The following is a 10,542-nucleotide window of genomic DNA, read 5'->3' on the forward strand; positions in this document are numbered from 1 at the left end:
GCACCTGGTCATGGTTACTGCGCATAGGAGTAGACACTTAGTAAATGCTACCGAGTCAACAAGTAACAAACAGCAATAGATACTTTAAAGTGCCTTTCCATTTGTAGTCAGAAGGAATTACATGGTTGGTAGAACAGGTTATTCTCAAAGGCACAGTTTTATTTACAACATTTAATCCATTCTAATGCAAATATCTTAATATTTTTCTCTCTCCCTTTTGCTCTTCAATGGAGTCACAGGTCTGTTAGCTCTTCTGTGTATTCAAATATTTTCCCATCTCTTTTGTTAACAGAGTCTGTGGTATGTGAATTATTGTAGGTTCTTTTTAAATTATACAAAAGAGTTCCTGGAAATCCAAAAGTTTCCTGGAAACATACTGATCTGGTAGGAAAACCATTTCCCATCTTTGAGAATTCCCAAGTGCAAGTGGGAAACCAACGCCTGAGTACCATGTTGAGATGAGAGCTTCAAGGACCATTGAGGATGTATGATCCTCAGAGCGGTTTCCTTATATCATTTGGGGGATAGTGTGATGGGTTGTAGGTGGCAGTTCTTCCACTTTCCAAGGGGAATGGTCCGAGTTTCAGGCCTTCCAGGTCTTTCCAAAGATCCCTTTCTATTTGCTTGCCTCTCCCTGACTCTTTCTGATTGTTCCCCACAGGGACACGACCTACAGAATGGGGCTGGGAGTGATGGAAGTAAGAGAAGGAGTGACACCTGAGTCTGTGTGACTTATTATCAAACATCGTTGTTGGAGTCCCACATCCTGTTCCCACTTATCACTGAAACTCAGGTTATTTGAATACATGCTTTGCACTGACCTGGATCCTATTCCTTGCTGTTAATCATTAAATAGGGTATTGGTCATTAAAATTTAGAAACTTAAACAAAGCCTAGGAACTGGAGAGCAGGCTTGTTAATCACTACCTGGTTCCATTAATGAGATCCTGAGTGTGCTTAAAGAAATACTGTATGTGCTTGAGTTTCCTTCAGAATAAATGTCATATTCCTAATTATACTTCCTTTCACCTGCAAAAAATATTTAAGCCATCCTTTAGGTTACATTAATACTTTAGGTGATGTCATTCCTGCCCATCTTTTATCCTATTTGAAAACTCCAGCTTGGCTCCTGAATTGAACAAGCAGTGGAAGAGAAGAATTAGAAATTTGTTTTGTTCTTGTTCCTAGCTCTGTTTTTCATTCTCTGCACGCCCACTCCTGCCCACAAATCCAAGGCTACCGTCTCTCTCTACAACATATTTCTGCCTACAATGTACTCGCTCGTTAATTTACACAGCTCTGATTCATGTTGACAGTCATATGCTTCCGACAGGTGAATACCTCTGGGCAGTCACCTGGAGACACTTTTCTGTAATAATACCTGTGTTTCATGATGGTACTATGTGTCACCTTTGTTTTCCAGGCATAAGATGTGACAGATAGAATTCCGGTTTCTTGTCCTATGCTTTTAAGATGTTGGTATGTTCCCCTCCCCATTTTTCTTCTTTGCAATTATTTTTTAGTTTTTCTAACCCCCTCCATGTTCCTCCAGTTATGTTATTGTCCCTGAGCTGTTGTTTTCTCTTCTACCTACTAATACAGTAATATGTTGCTCTGGTAATAGATTAGTCAGAGACGATTTCTGGGGGGCCCTATAACCTGTAGACAAAAATGAGGGAGATTCAAGAGGAGGAAAACTGTGAAGCCAGAAGGATTAAGCTTGACCTGGCTAAATTTAGTGGGTGGAGAGTGTGTTTCAATTTCCTTTCTTTGTCTTTCTACTTCACTCCTTTCTCCTCACCTGGGCATTTCTTAGACCCTCAGAAACTCAGCATCCTCATGTTTCCCTGCCTCCCATTAGGAAGAAAAAGAACATTTGGGCTGCTTGCCAGGCTCACTCTCTCTCTGCCTGTCTTCTCAACCTGACTCCTCATTTGCAGGGTGCTGGTGGCCACTCTCCCACTAGATGACTAGTCATGCTGATTGCACCAGGAATGAACATCTGATCCAAACTGCCAATCCAATTCTTTCCCCACAAATCCTGATTCATTTGAAAACAAATTCAAGTTTGAGTCCAAGCTCTCTGCCTTCCCTCAGTGCGTAGTTGGCTCACGGCCCCTGTGACTTCTTGGTAAGCTTTGAATTCCACCATATAATACCTTATCTGAGATTTGTCTTCCACTGAAAGTTGCCAGTTTTGTGATTTTCCTCCAGTAGAGCTCAGCAGCTTACACGTAGAAATAAAGTATACAGTGGGATTGTCCCAAGGTTGGGGCCTTTCAGGCAGCACGTGGCAGAGAAGAGAATGAGGAAGTGAGGATGCTGAGGAGAAAGTGTTAAAGTGATGAACCGAGGGGTCCAGGGTGCAGCGCTCCAGCTTGGCTGCACTGCAGAAGCACCTGGGGGAGCCTTAGAAGTACTGATGGCTGAGTCCCTCCCCTGGAGCATCTTATGTAACTGGTTAAGGTGGCCTAGTCATCCTGAGTCACCATAGCTCCCCAGGGAATTCTATTATTTAGCTAAGACTGCAAACCAAAGATGTGCACAAGGAAAAGAAGTGAAATTAGATCCATTGAAAAGGAATGAATGGGCAAGGTATTAGAGACCCTAGCCATTGTAGGACTCGTGGAAACCTGAATGCAGAAGGCAGGCTGTGTCTGCGAGTGGGGTGTCAGAAGTGAAGGTAATCGTCAGTGAACTGAAGGGAAGTCAAGTGGCTGCTAAGAGTAGGCTTCAGCCTCTTCAGGGATGCATGTAGCTTCTAGAATGATGGCTGGATGCTGAGGGATCCTGCAAGGAGCTGTGAAACTTGCTGATGGTGGAAGCGCCTGGAGGTAGAAGACTGACAAACACACACAGGAAGAAGGTGGGCTCTTGCAGGTCGCAAGCCTCAAAGGAGAGGGTAGGGGAGAGGAAGGTTGGAAGCTGTAGTGGGAGTTCAGAATTTTCCCTAGTGGGGAGTCTTGGAGAAGGCAGGCAAATGAGCATTCTGCCATGAAACAGCCCCGGCAGAGATGGGGTCCAGGGAAAGAGAAATAGTCCTCAGTATTATGGAGATTTGGTTTCCAGAGGGCTGAGGATTTCTGGGTAAGAGTTGTTTAGAATGGAGTGCCTACTTATTTGGAATCCATTATTTGGCCTGTGCTGTGCCAGGATCACAAATTGTTTGAATTCTGGTTCATTTTGTTCATCTCACGTTACAGTTTTGGGAAAAAATTGCATTTGACCATCTTTGCTCAGAGCTTACAGCCTCTGGTTTACCCTAGGTTCTGCCTTTGAACTTAAAACGGAGGTATTTCATATATTTGTATTTCTTACTGAGCCCCAAGATTTGTTCCCTTAATACTTCTATTATGAAAAATACCAAAATACAAAAGCTGAGAGAATAGCATAATGAATTCCATCATTATACCATCACCTAGACCTGAAGACTCTGGACACTGGCACTCTGGGGAGGAGTAAGAGTGGTCCAATCCATTTCTTTGCAGAAGCTTTTCCCCTGATGTGGAATGTCCAGCTCTCCCTCCCTCCCTGACTTGCTACCTATCTCTTTTTATGTCTCTGTAAGAAGCATCATCATTTTACTAACTCTTCCAAGTAATCATTCAATAAATATTTCTTGAGCCCCTTGTATGCACCAGGCCTTCTTGTAAGTGCTGAAGCTAGAGCATTGAGCAAGATAAACAAAGTCCCCATCCTCATAAGACTTAAGGTACAGGCCAGAGGAGACAGACAGTATTCAATACTCAATAAGCAGATCATATGAAAGACAAAGACAAGGCTGTTTGCAGAGTGTTCAACCAAGGTGTAAGGGTTGGGGGATAGAGGTGAGCGGGGCATTTTAGATATTCAGGAGGGCCTCCCTGAACTGGTGACATTTGATCTGAGACTTGAATGACAAGAAGTTACTACCATGTGAAAATCCAGAAGGTACCACAGTCCAGGCAGAGGGAGAAGCCAGTGCAAAATCCCTGAGATAGAAATGAGCTCAGGGGTGTTTGAAGAACAGAAAGAGGTAAGCAGGATGGAGATGTTTCTCTGGACTTCCTCAGGATACCCCAGCCCTCCGTGAGGCTGGGTTACCCGGCTTTTCTCTATGCCTCCGCAGCATCATCTGTGGTTTCTATTATAACAATCACTTTAGTGAGGACTGGTCTGTCTCCCTCCCTGGTTCAGGTATGAATAAAGTCACAGACAGTGCTTTTTTCAACTTTGTGACTCTCAGCCCAGTATCTGGCACACAGAAAGTGCTCAACAACTATATGAGGCATACAGGTGCACATATAGGAATAGAAAGGATGGGCACCCGGGTTCACGTGTGGAAGTAACAAGCAAATCACAAAATTTTTTAGCTGTTAAAAACTTTTTTTTATGTGTCTGAGAAAACATAATGAAGTATTTCTTTAGTTTTCAAGTTTCCTTCTTTCTAGCAGGGGTCTTCCAAACATGCATTCTTTTTTTTTTTTTTTCTTCATTCATGAAGTATTTATTGAGCTCAGTCTATCCGAGGCACTTGGATTCTATTCTAGGCAATTCTATTCATACAAGCAAATGAAGCCAAGTTCCAACCTCTGAGGACCTTATATTCTACTGTATGTGTAGACAATGCTGAATGTAGGTATGTCTGAGTGAATGAATGTACAAAATAATATATGGCAGATAGTAGCAATGGAGAAGAATAAGCACAATAAAAGAGTAGGGGTGTGGTGGAAGGGTATGTTGCTATTTTACATAGGGTGTTTAGGGAAAATGAGTCATTCTTGGATCCTCTGGGAACTAGAAGCTAAGGATTCAGAAGAACAAGATTTTGGAAGAGGGACACAGAAACACTAGTGAAAGTTAAAGGGGAAAGGATGCAGTGGTAGGTAGAGACCCTTCAGGCTATAATAGAGGTCTAACACATGGGAAAAGGGCGAGAAAAAGGGATTGGGCTGAATTTGAAGTTAACTGTGATGCATGTGTAAAAATGCCTTGGCCAAGCTGGTAAATGAGTTCTGAAGAAAATATCATCTGTCAGAGTCGTGGCTCTTTGGGCCCAAATCCCAGGCTTTCATACCATTACTTTGCTCAGGGATCACATGCAGACTGGCCTGGGCAGGGTGTGACCTTGAACAAAGGGGCTCTCTACAACTTTGACCTTGAAGGAGTTGCCAGATGGAGGCTGTAGTCACTTAATCCATAGCAGGGCAACTTATTCTTCCCTGAGGGTATCTGGACACATAACTCTGCATCTATCACAGAAAACAACCAGAAGATTTTGAACTATGGAGTGACATGATCTGATTTAGTTGTTTTGGAAAAAAAATCATTCAGGATCCTTTATGGAGATTAAATCCAAGGGAGGCTAGAGAGGAAAGGGAGATTGACTGAGAGACTTGTGCAGTGTTTTAGGTGAGAGATGATGGTGGAGAGATAATGGGGAGAAGGAACGGAAGACTAGCCAGATCTGGATATATTTTGAAGGTAGATCTGACAGTCTTTGGGGATAGATTAAATGTGGATGTGAGAAAAAGAGAGGAGTCAAGAATGACTCCACGATTTTGATTTGAGCAACTGGAAGATTGGAGTTGCCAGTTTCCAAAACAAAATGTCCTGTGTGAGGGACAAGTCTACATGGATCAGGGAAGAGCAGGACCTTTTTTCAGAGTCAAGCTGGTCTACTTGAAAGGTATGGAGAGTTCTGGAAATATATTTTTTTTCATGCACCTGTCTATTTATATGTCTTGATTTTAAAGTGTGCTTCAGGCTTGGGGTGTAGCTCAGTGGTGGAGCATTTGCTGAATATGTGCAAGGTCCTGGGTTCAATCCTCAGCACCGAGAAAGAAATAAAGAAAGAGAAGTTCAAAGTTTACTTGATTTTAAAAGTGTGTTTAAAAATTCCTGGGCCTCTGTGAGTTGTAGTGACCTGTCAAGGAGGATTTAGAATAATGCATTGAGAGAAGGACTTCATATACTAGTTTGGGATTCTAACTAGTATATAAAGAATCTTCCTCTATGGAGATTCTTCAAAGCAAGCAGACACCATCTGTCTCTATTGAGGAACAGGAACTAGCTCTTGTTCTTTTTTATCAAATGTGCTACTTTCTTGTACCCCATTGTGAGAAAAGGTAGCAGTGCTAGTGTTACCCACAATGCCTTGGTTCTTTGAAAGATGTTTGTGTGGAAACAATATAGATCTTGCTTCTGCAGCTCCCTGGTACCATCTGTTTAATGCTGGTTACATCACGACTCTGATACTGCATCACCCATGGAGCCACTGCTTCTTGCTGTCATCTGGTGGCTCAGTCACAGGTAGTTACTGTGTTCTGTTAATCATGACCACAAGTGCACATCTTACCAAGAAACCATGGAACAGTCAATAATTCATTTTACTATATGTTTCTGATAAGTTTATTGTTAGGAATTGTATAGTATAAATCAGGGGTACACAGTTTCTAGGCTTATCTTGGAATTCTTTAGGTCACCAGCAGCAATGTGATCTCCTTGGATGTCAACCATGCCCCTGCCTGCCACATACCTCCATCAGGAGAGAGGAGCCCTGGCTGGAGCTAGAAGAGAGGTGCCATTCATTTAAGGAATGTCCATCCCTCATCTCCTATAATTTATTATGAATCTGGGAGACCACAATGGCACCATACCCATCCAAGGGCCAGGAACGTTGACTGGAGTAGTCTTTTTTTGTGTGTGTGGTGCTGGGGATTGAACCCAGGGTCTTGTGCATGTGAGGCAAACACTCTACCAACTGAGCTATATCCCCAGCCCTGGAGTAATCTTTTGACATTGAAACCCCAAAAGATGAGGCACAGCCTTCCACAGAGGATGGCCCGACATGTGAAGTGGAGCCTGTGAAGGGGCATGATGACCACCCTGGGGGCAGTTATGATGGGAACAGGAAGGTAGTGGCAGTGCCCCAAGGAAGAAGGCAGGCCATCCCCTAACCATACAATGCTCAAGGTAGTGGACCTTTTGTGACCCAGGCCCCTGAATTTGTCCTGTGTCTGATGTGATCACCCCAAATAAGAGTGTCAGCACCATACAAGGCAGACCATTCTCAGCACATCTTGGGCCAGAAATACCTGCCTGTCAGCAGGAGCCATCCTGCCACCAGTGCCCCTTCCTAGAACCAGGGCACACATAAACCCCAGGGCTTCTTGGGGAACTTGGTTACTCCAGGCATGAGATGGAGGTGAGCAACATGGGAATAGAATGTGGAGGCTAAGCATCCAGAAGGAAGAAACCAGGACTGGGTCCATGCTATCCAGTCTAGGCTGGATGGCACAACTGACCGGACCAGGCCCAGACACAGGAGGGGGCTTAGAAATTTTAAGGAAGGTGACTCTGTCCACCAGAACTCACGTGGGATCTGGTCCAGATTTGGGGTACCCTGCCAGGGCCCAGGGAACAGACCACTGACTTGGGTCTATAGGCCAAACCAAAGTCATGAGCCAATGTTCTTGGGAGTGGCTCAGGCTAAAGACACACATCTGGGAGTCATCAGGCTGCTGAGAATAGCTTTATGGGAAGAAAAAATTCTGAGGCTTCTCATTCCCAAACTCTCACTTCCTCAAAATGTGAGAAGCCAATTCTCTCCATTTCTAGGCAGACAAAGGACCAAGAATTACCCACTTGACAGTTTCTAGAACTTCCATAGCTTATATAAACCTACAGAGAACTCCCTACCTTTAAAACAGAGACAATTCATACCACGAAGCAGACCCAAATCTCCTCAGGGAACACACCTGGGGAGGGTGACATTTTCATTTTTCAATGCCAGTCTAACATTTCCCCTGCCCTCTGAACAGCATTGTTTTAGTCTGCAGTCTGTTTAGGTAGGGGAAAAATTAATAAACAATTAAGTCTGCTGAAAACACACCACTAAGTGGCACTCAGTAAACATTTCTGGACATGATGAGGCCATTATTTATCTATGCCATCAAGTTGGAAACAAAATTGTGGAGTTTTTCAGCAAAGTATTAGAAATTTGTTATCTTACAGATGGGAAAAGTGAAGGCCAGAGAAGAAAGGTGATTTACTCAACATCTCATAGTGAGGAAGGGGAAAAGCTAAAACTTGGGTCCCAAACTCTTGATTCTAAATGTATTCATTGCTTTTTCTGCTACATTGCACTAGCGTTTTTGAGAAATGGCTGCATTCCACTAAGCCAGTTCAGATGTTTGAGACGTTAACCTTTCCAAAGAACAGTAAAATCTCATTAAGTCAAAATAATTGGAAGAATGGCCAGGCTGAATTGGAGAAAAGTTTGAACTATTTTAAAAGATATTCAGCTTTTTCCTTTCAAGGCCATGTAGTAAATTAGAACAAATAAGCACAGAATGGGGCCAAGTCGAGGTCTTACTGAACCTGTTTAAAGGGACAAACATTCATACAATTTATAAATGGTATGTTAACTGTTTGCATGTAAGTGAAGACTGCTAAAGATATTTTAGTATTGGGAAAAATACATTTTTATTAAAAATAAACAAAATGTTTCCCTTGAAAACTCATTTTCATCTGATAGCACACATAGGAAATCCACAAATTTAAAAGTAAACATCAATAGAACCACATTAAAAATTATGTTTGAATGGTATGTAAATCAACCAAATTTAATGATGAATTGTAGAACTAAAATAAGAATCAAATACAGCCAAGGTAGTCTCATTGCTCTTCTTCTTTAATAGCTGAAAAAAAATTACAATTTCAGAACAGCTCAACCAATCCAAGAACATTTAGGAAGCAGCATGAACTCTTTCCTCCTACACTAAGGGCAGGGGTAACCAGGGGTAACCATGTTTATTCTAGAAGTGTTGCATCTTCAGGATGAGCTCTCCCAGGAGAGCAGATATTGACTTATCAGGCAAAAACATGATTCTCAGCCTAGGAGTCCTGGCTAGCGTTTGGAGAATCTGATTTTACAGTTTTGTTCTTCATGACTTGTTTGGCATTGTTTCTGTAGCTCACAGAATCACAAATGATGACATCTGTCTCGATCACTTTCCATCCCCTTGATTTTTCATCTATCCGAGGCCAACGTGACTCCAGCTGCTTGAAAACAGGAAGCATCTTCGGGCTGTTACTGACCCTCAGCTCACTCCCACCAGTTTTGCCCAATCATCCCGTGCTCCCTGCCACCATGTGTGAGAAGTCTTTGCATTTGGCTGTCTTCAGTCATTTTGCCGTTGTTCACACACTCAACATTCACTGTGATGTTTAGATGTATTGGGCCTTATTATCTCCAGTTCTTTATTTAACACACATCAAGCATATTACTTGTTTATGGGGTTTCTCTATTTTTTTTTCCTCTTCAAATTGACATCCTTCTCCATTTCTGGCTAAGACTTAGCCCAGCAAGTAACATGTGGGAGGTTCCAGACTCGGGAAGGGATGCCATTGACTAATGGGAGGCTATTTGGGAAAATAGTCTGTAAAGCTCTCAAGCACATCAGTGTGCTCCCAGCTGGGGAGGAGGATCTGGTTGGAGACATATAAGGCTTTCCTTGCTGGGTGAGTTGTCCTGGATGAGATTCAAAGATCCATATATCTTAGTGGTGGAAAAAAACTCGGCCAAAACAAAAGGGCTACAAATATTTCGGCCATGCAGTTAGACTAGCCTGATGAAACAGCTAGGTTAAAAGCAAAAGCAGGGCTCTCAGGCATTCCCTGCTGATGGCATGCTGCCCCCCTCTGGAGATATAGAGAACTGAAGCTCCTCATCCGTTTCAGTTCAGTTCTCAAGTCCATTATGGGTCTGCATTGCTTTGTCTGTTTTATCCAAAGTTGTTTTGCTACAGTGTGAAGAAATGCCAGCTCATAAACTGAAAACACTTTATTCAGTGAGTTCATGTTGATTTTAAGTAATGCCAAGGATTTTTATTTCCTGGCCGGAGGATGACTCCTTAGTTTGGTGAACTGTGGGTCCTTGTTCCACTCTCTTCTTCAAGGGGCTAAGCTAAGCTACCCTTCTTGGCAGCCTTGGACTAGCGAAGAGTGCTTCCTGACTGGGCATCCTGCCTTAGTAATCTTATCCTTAAAAGGAAGAGTTAGACTTGATTTCTAAGGTCCCTCAGGCTGATTCAATTAAAAAAAAAAAAAAAAAAAAAACTTTACTGGTGAGAATTATCTAACATAAATAAACTCTTAGGTATTAAGTGAGTCTTTGTTTTTAATGAACAAGATTTCTGGAAATAAATGTGCTTGGAGGAGGGGCTGAATTTCAAAAAGTTTTTCAAAATATGAAAACTACCACCAGAAGGCAGTGTTGACATATAGTTCAATTCAGGAATGGCCTCAACATATTTCCTTCAGATGGAAGCATTTTTAAAATCAAAGGATATAAGAATGATTAAAGGTTACAATATTTTTGTGGTAATAAGTTCTGAAAAGAATATTAAAGGGATGTGCACCTTACCCAGTGATAGAACAAACAGTTAAGTCTGACAAAGTTTCCATCATCTGTGAAGGAGAGTTACTTCGTCTCTCTTTAAATACTACCTACTCCTTTAAAATTCCAGCGAACCTATGAAGTAGGTAGTATTGTTAATT

This window comes from Sciurus vulgaris, assembly GCF_902686455.1.
Source record: "Sciurus vulgaris genome assembly, chromosome: 6".
Classification (NCBI taxonomy): Eukaryota; Metazoa; Chordata; class Mammalia; order Rodentia; family Sciuridae; genus Sciurus; species Sciurus vulgaris.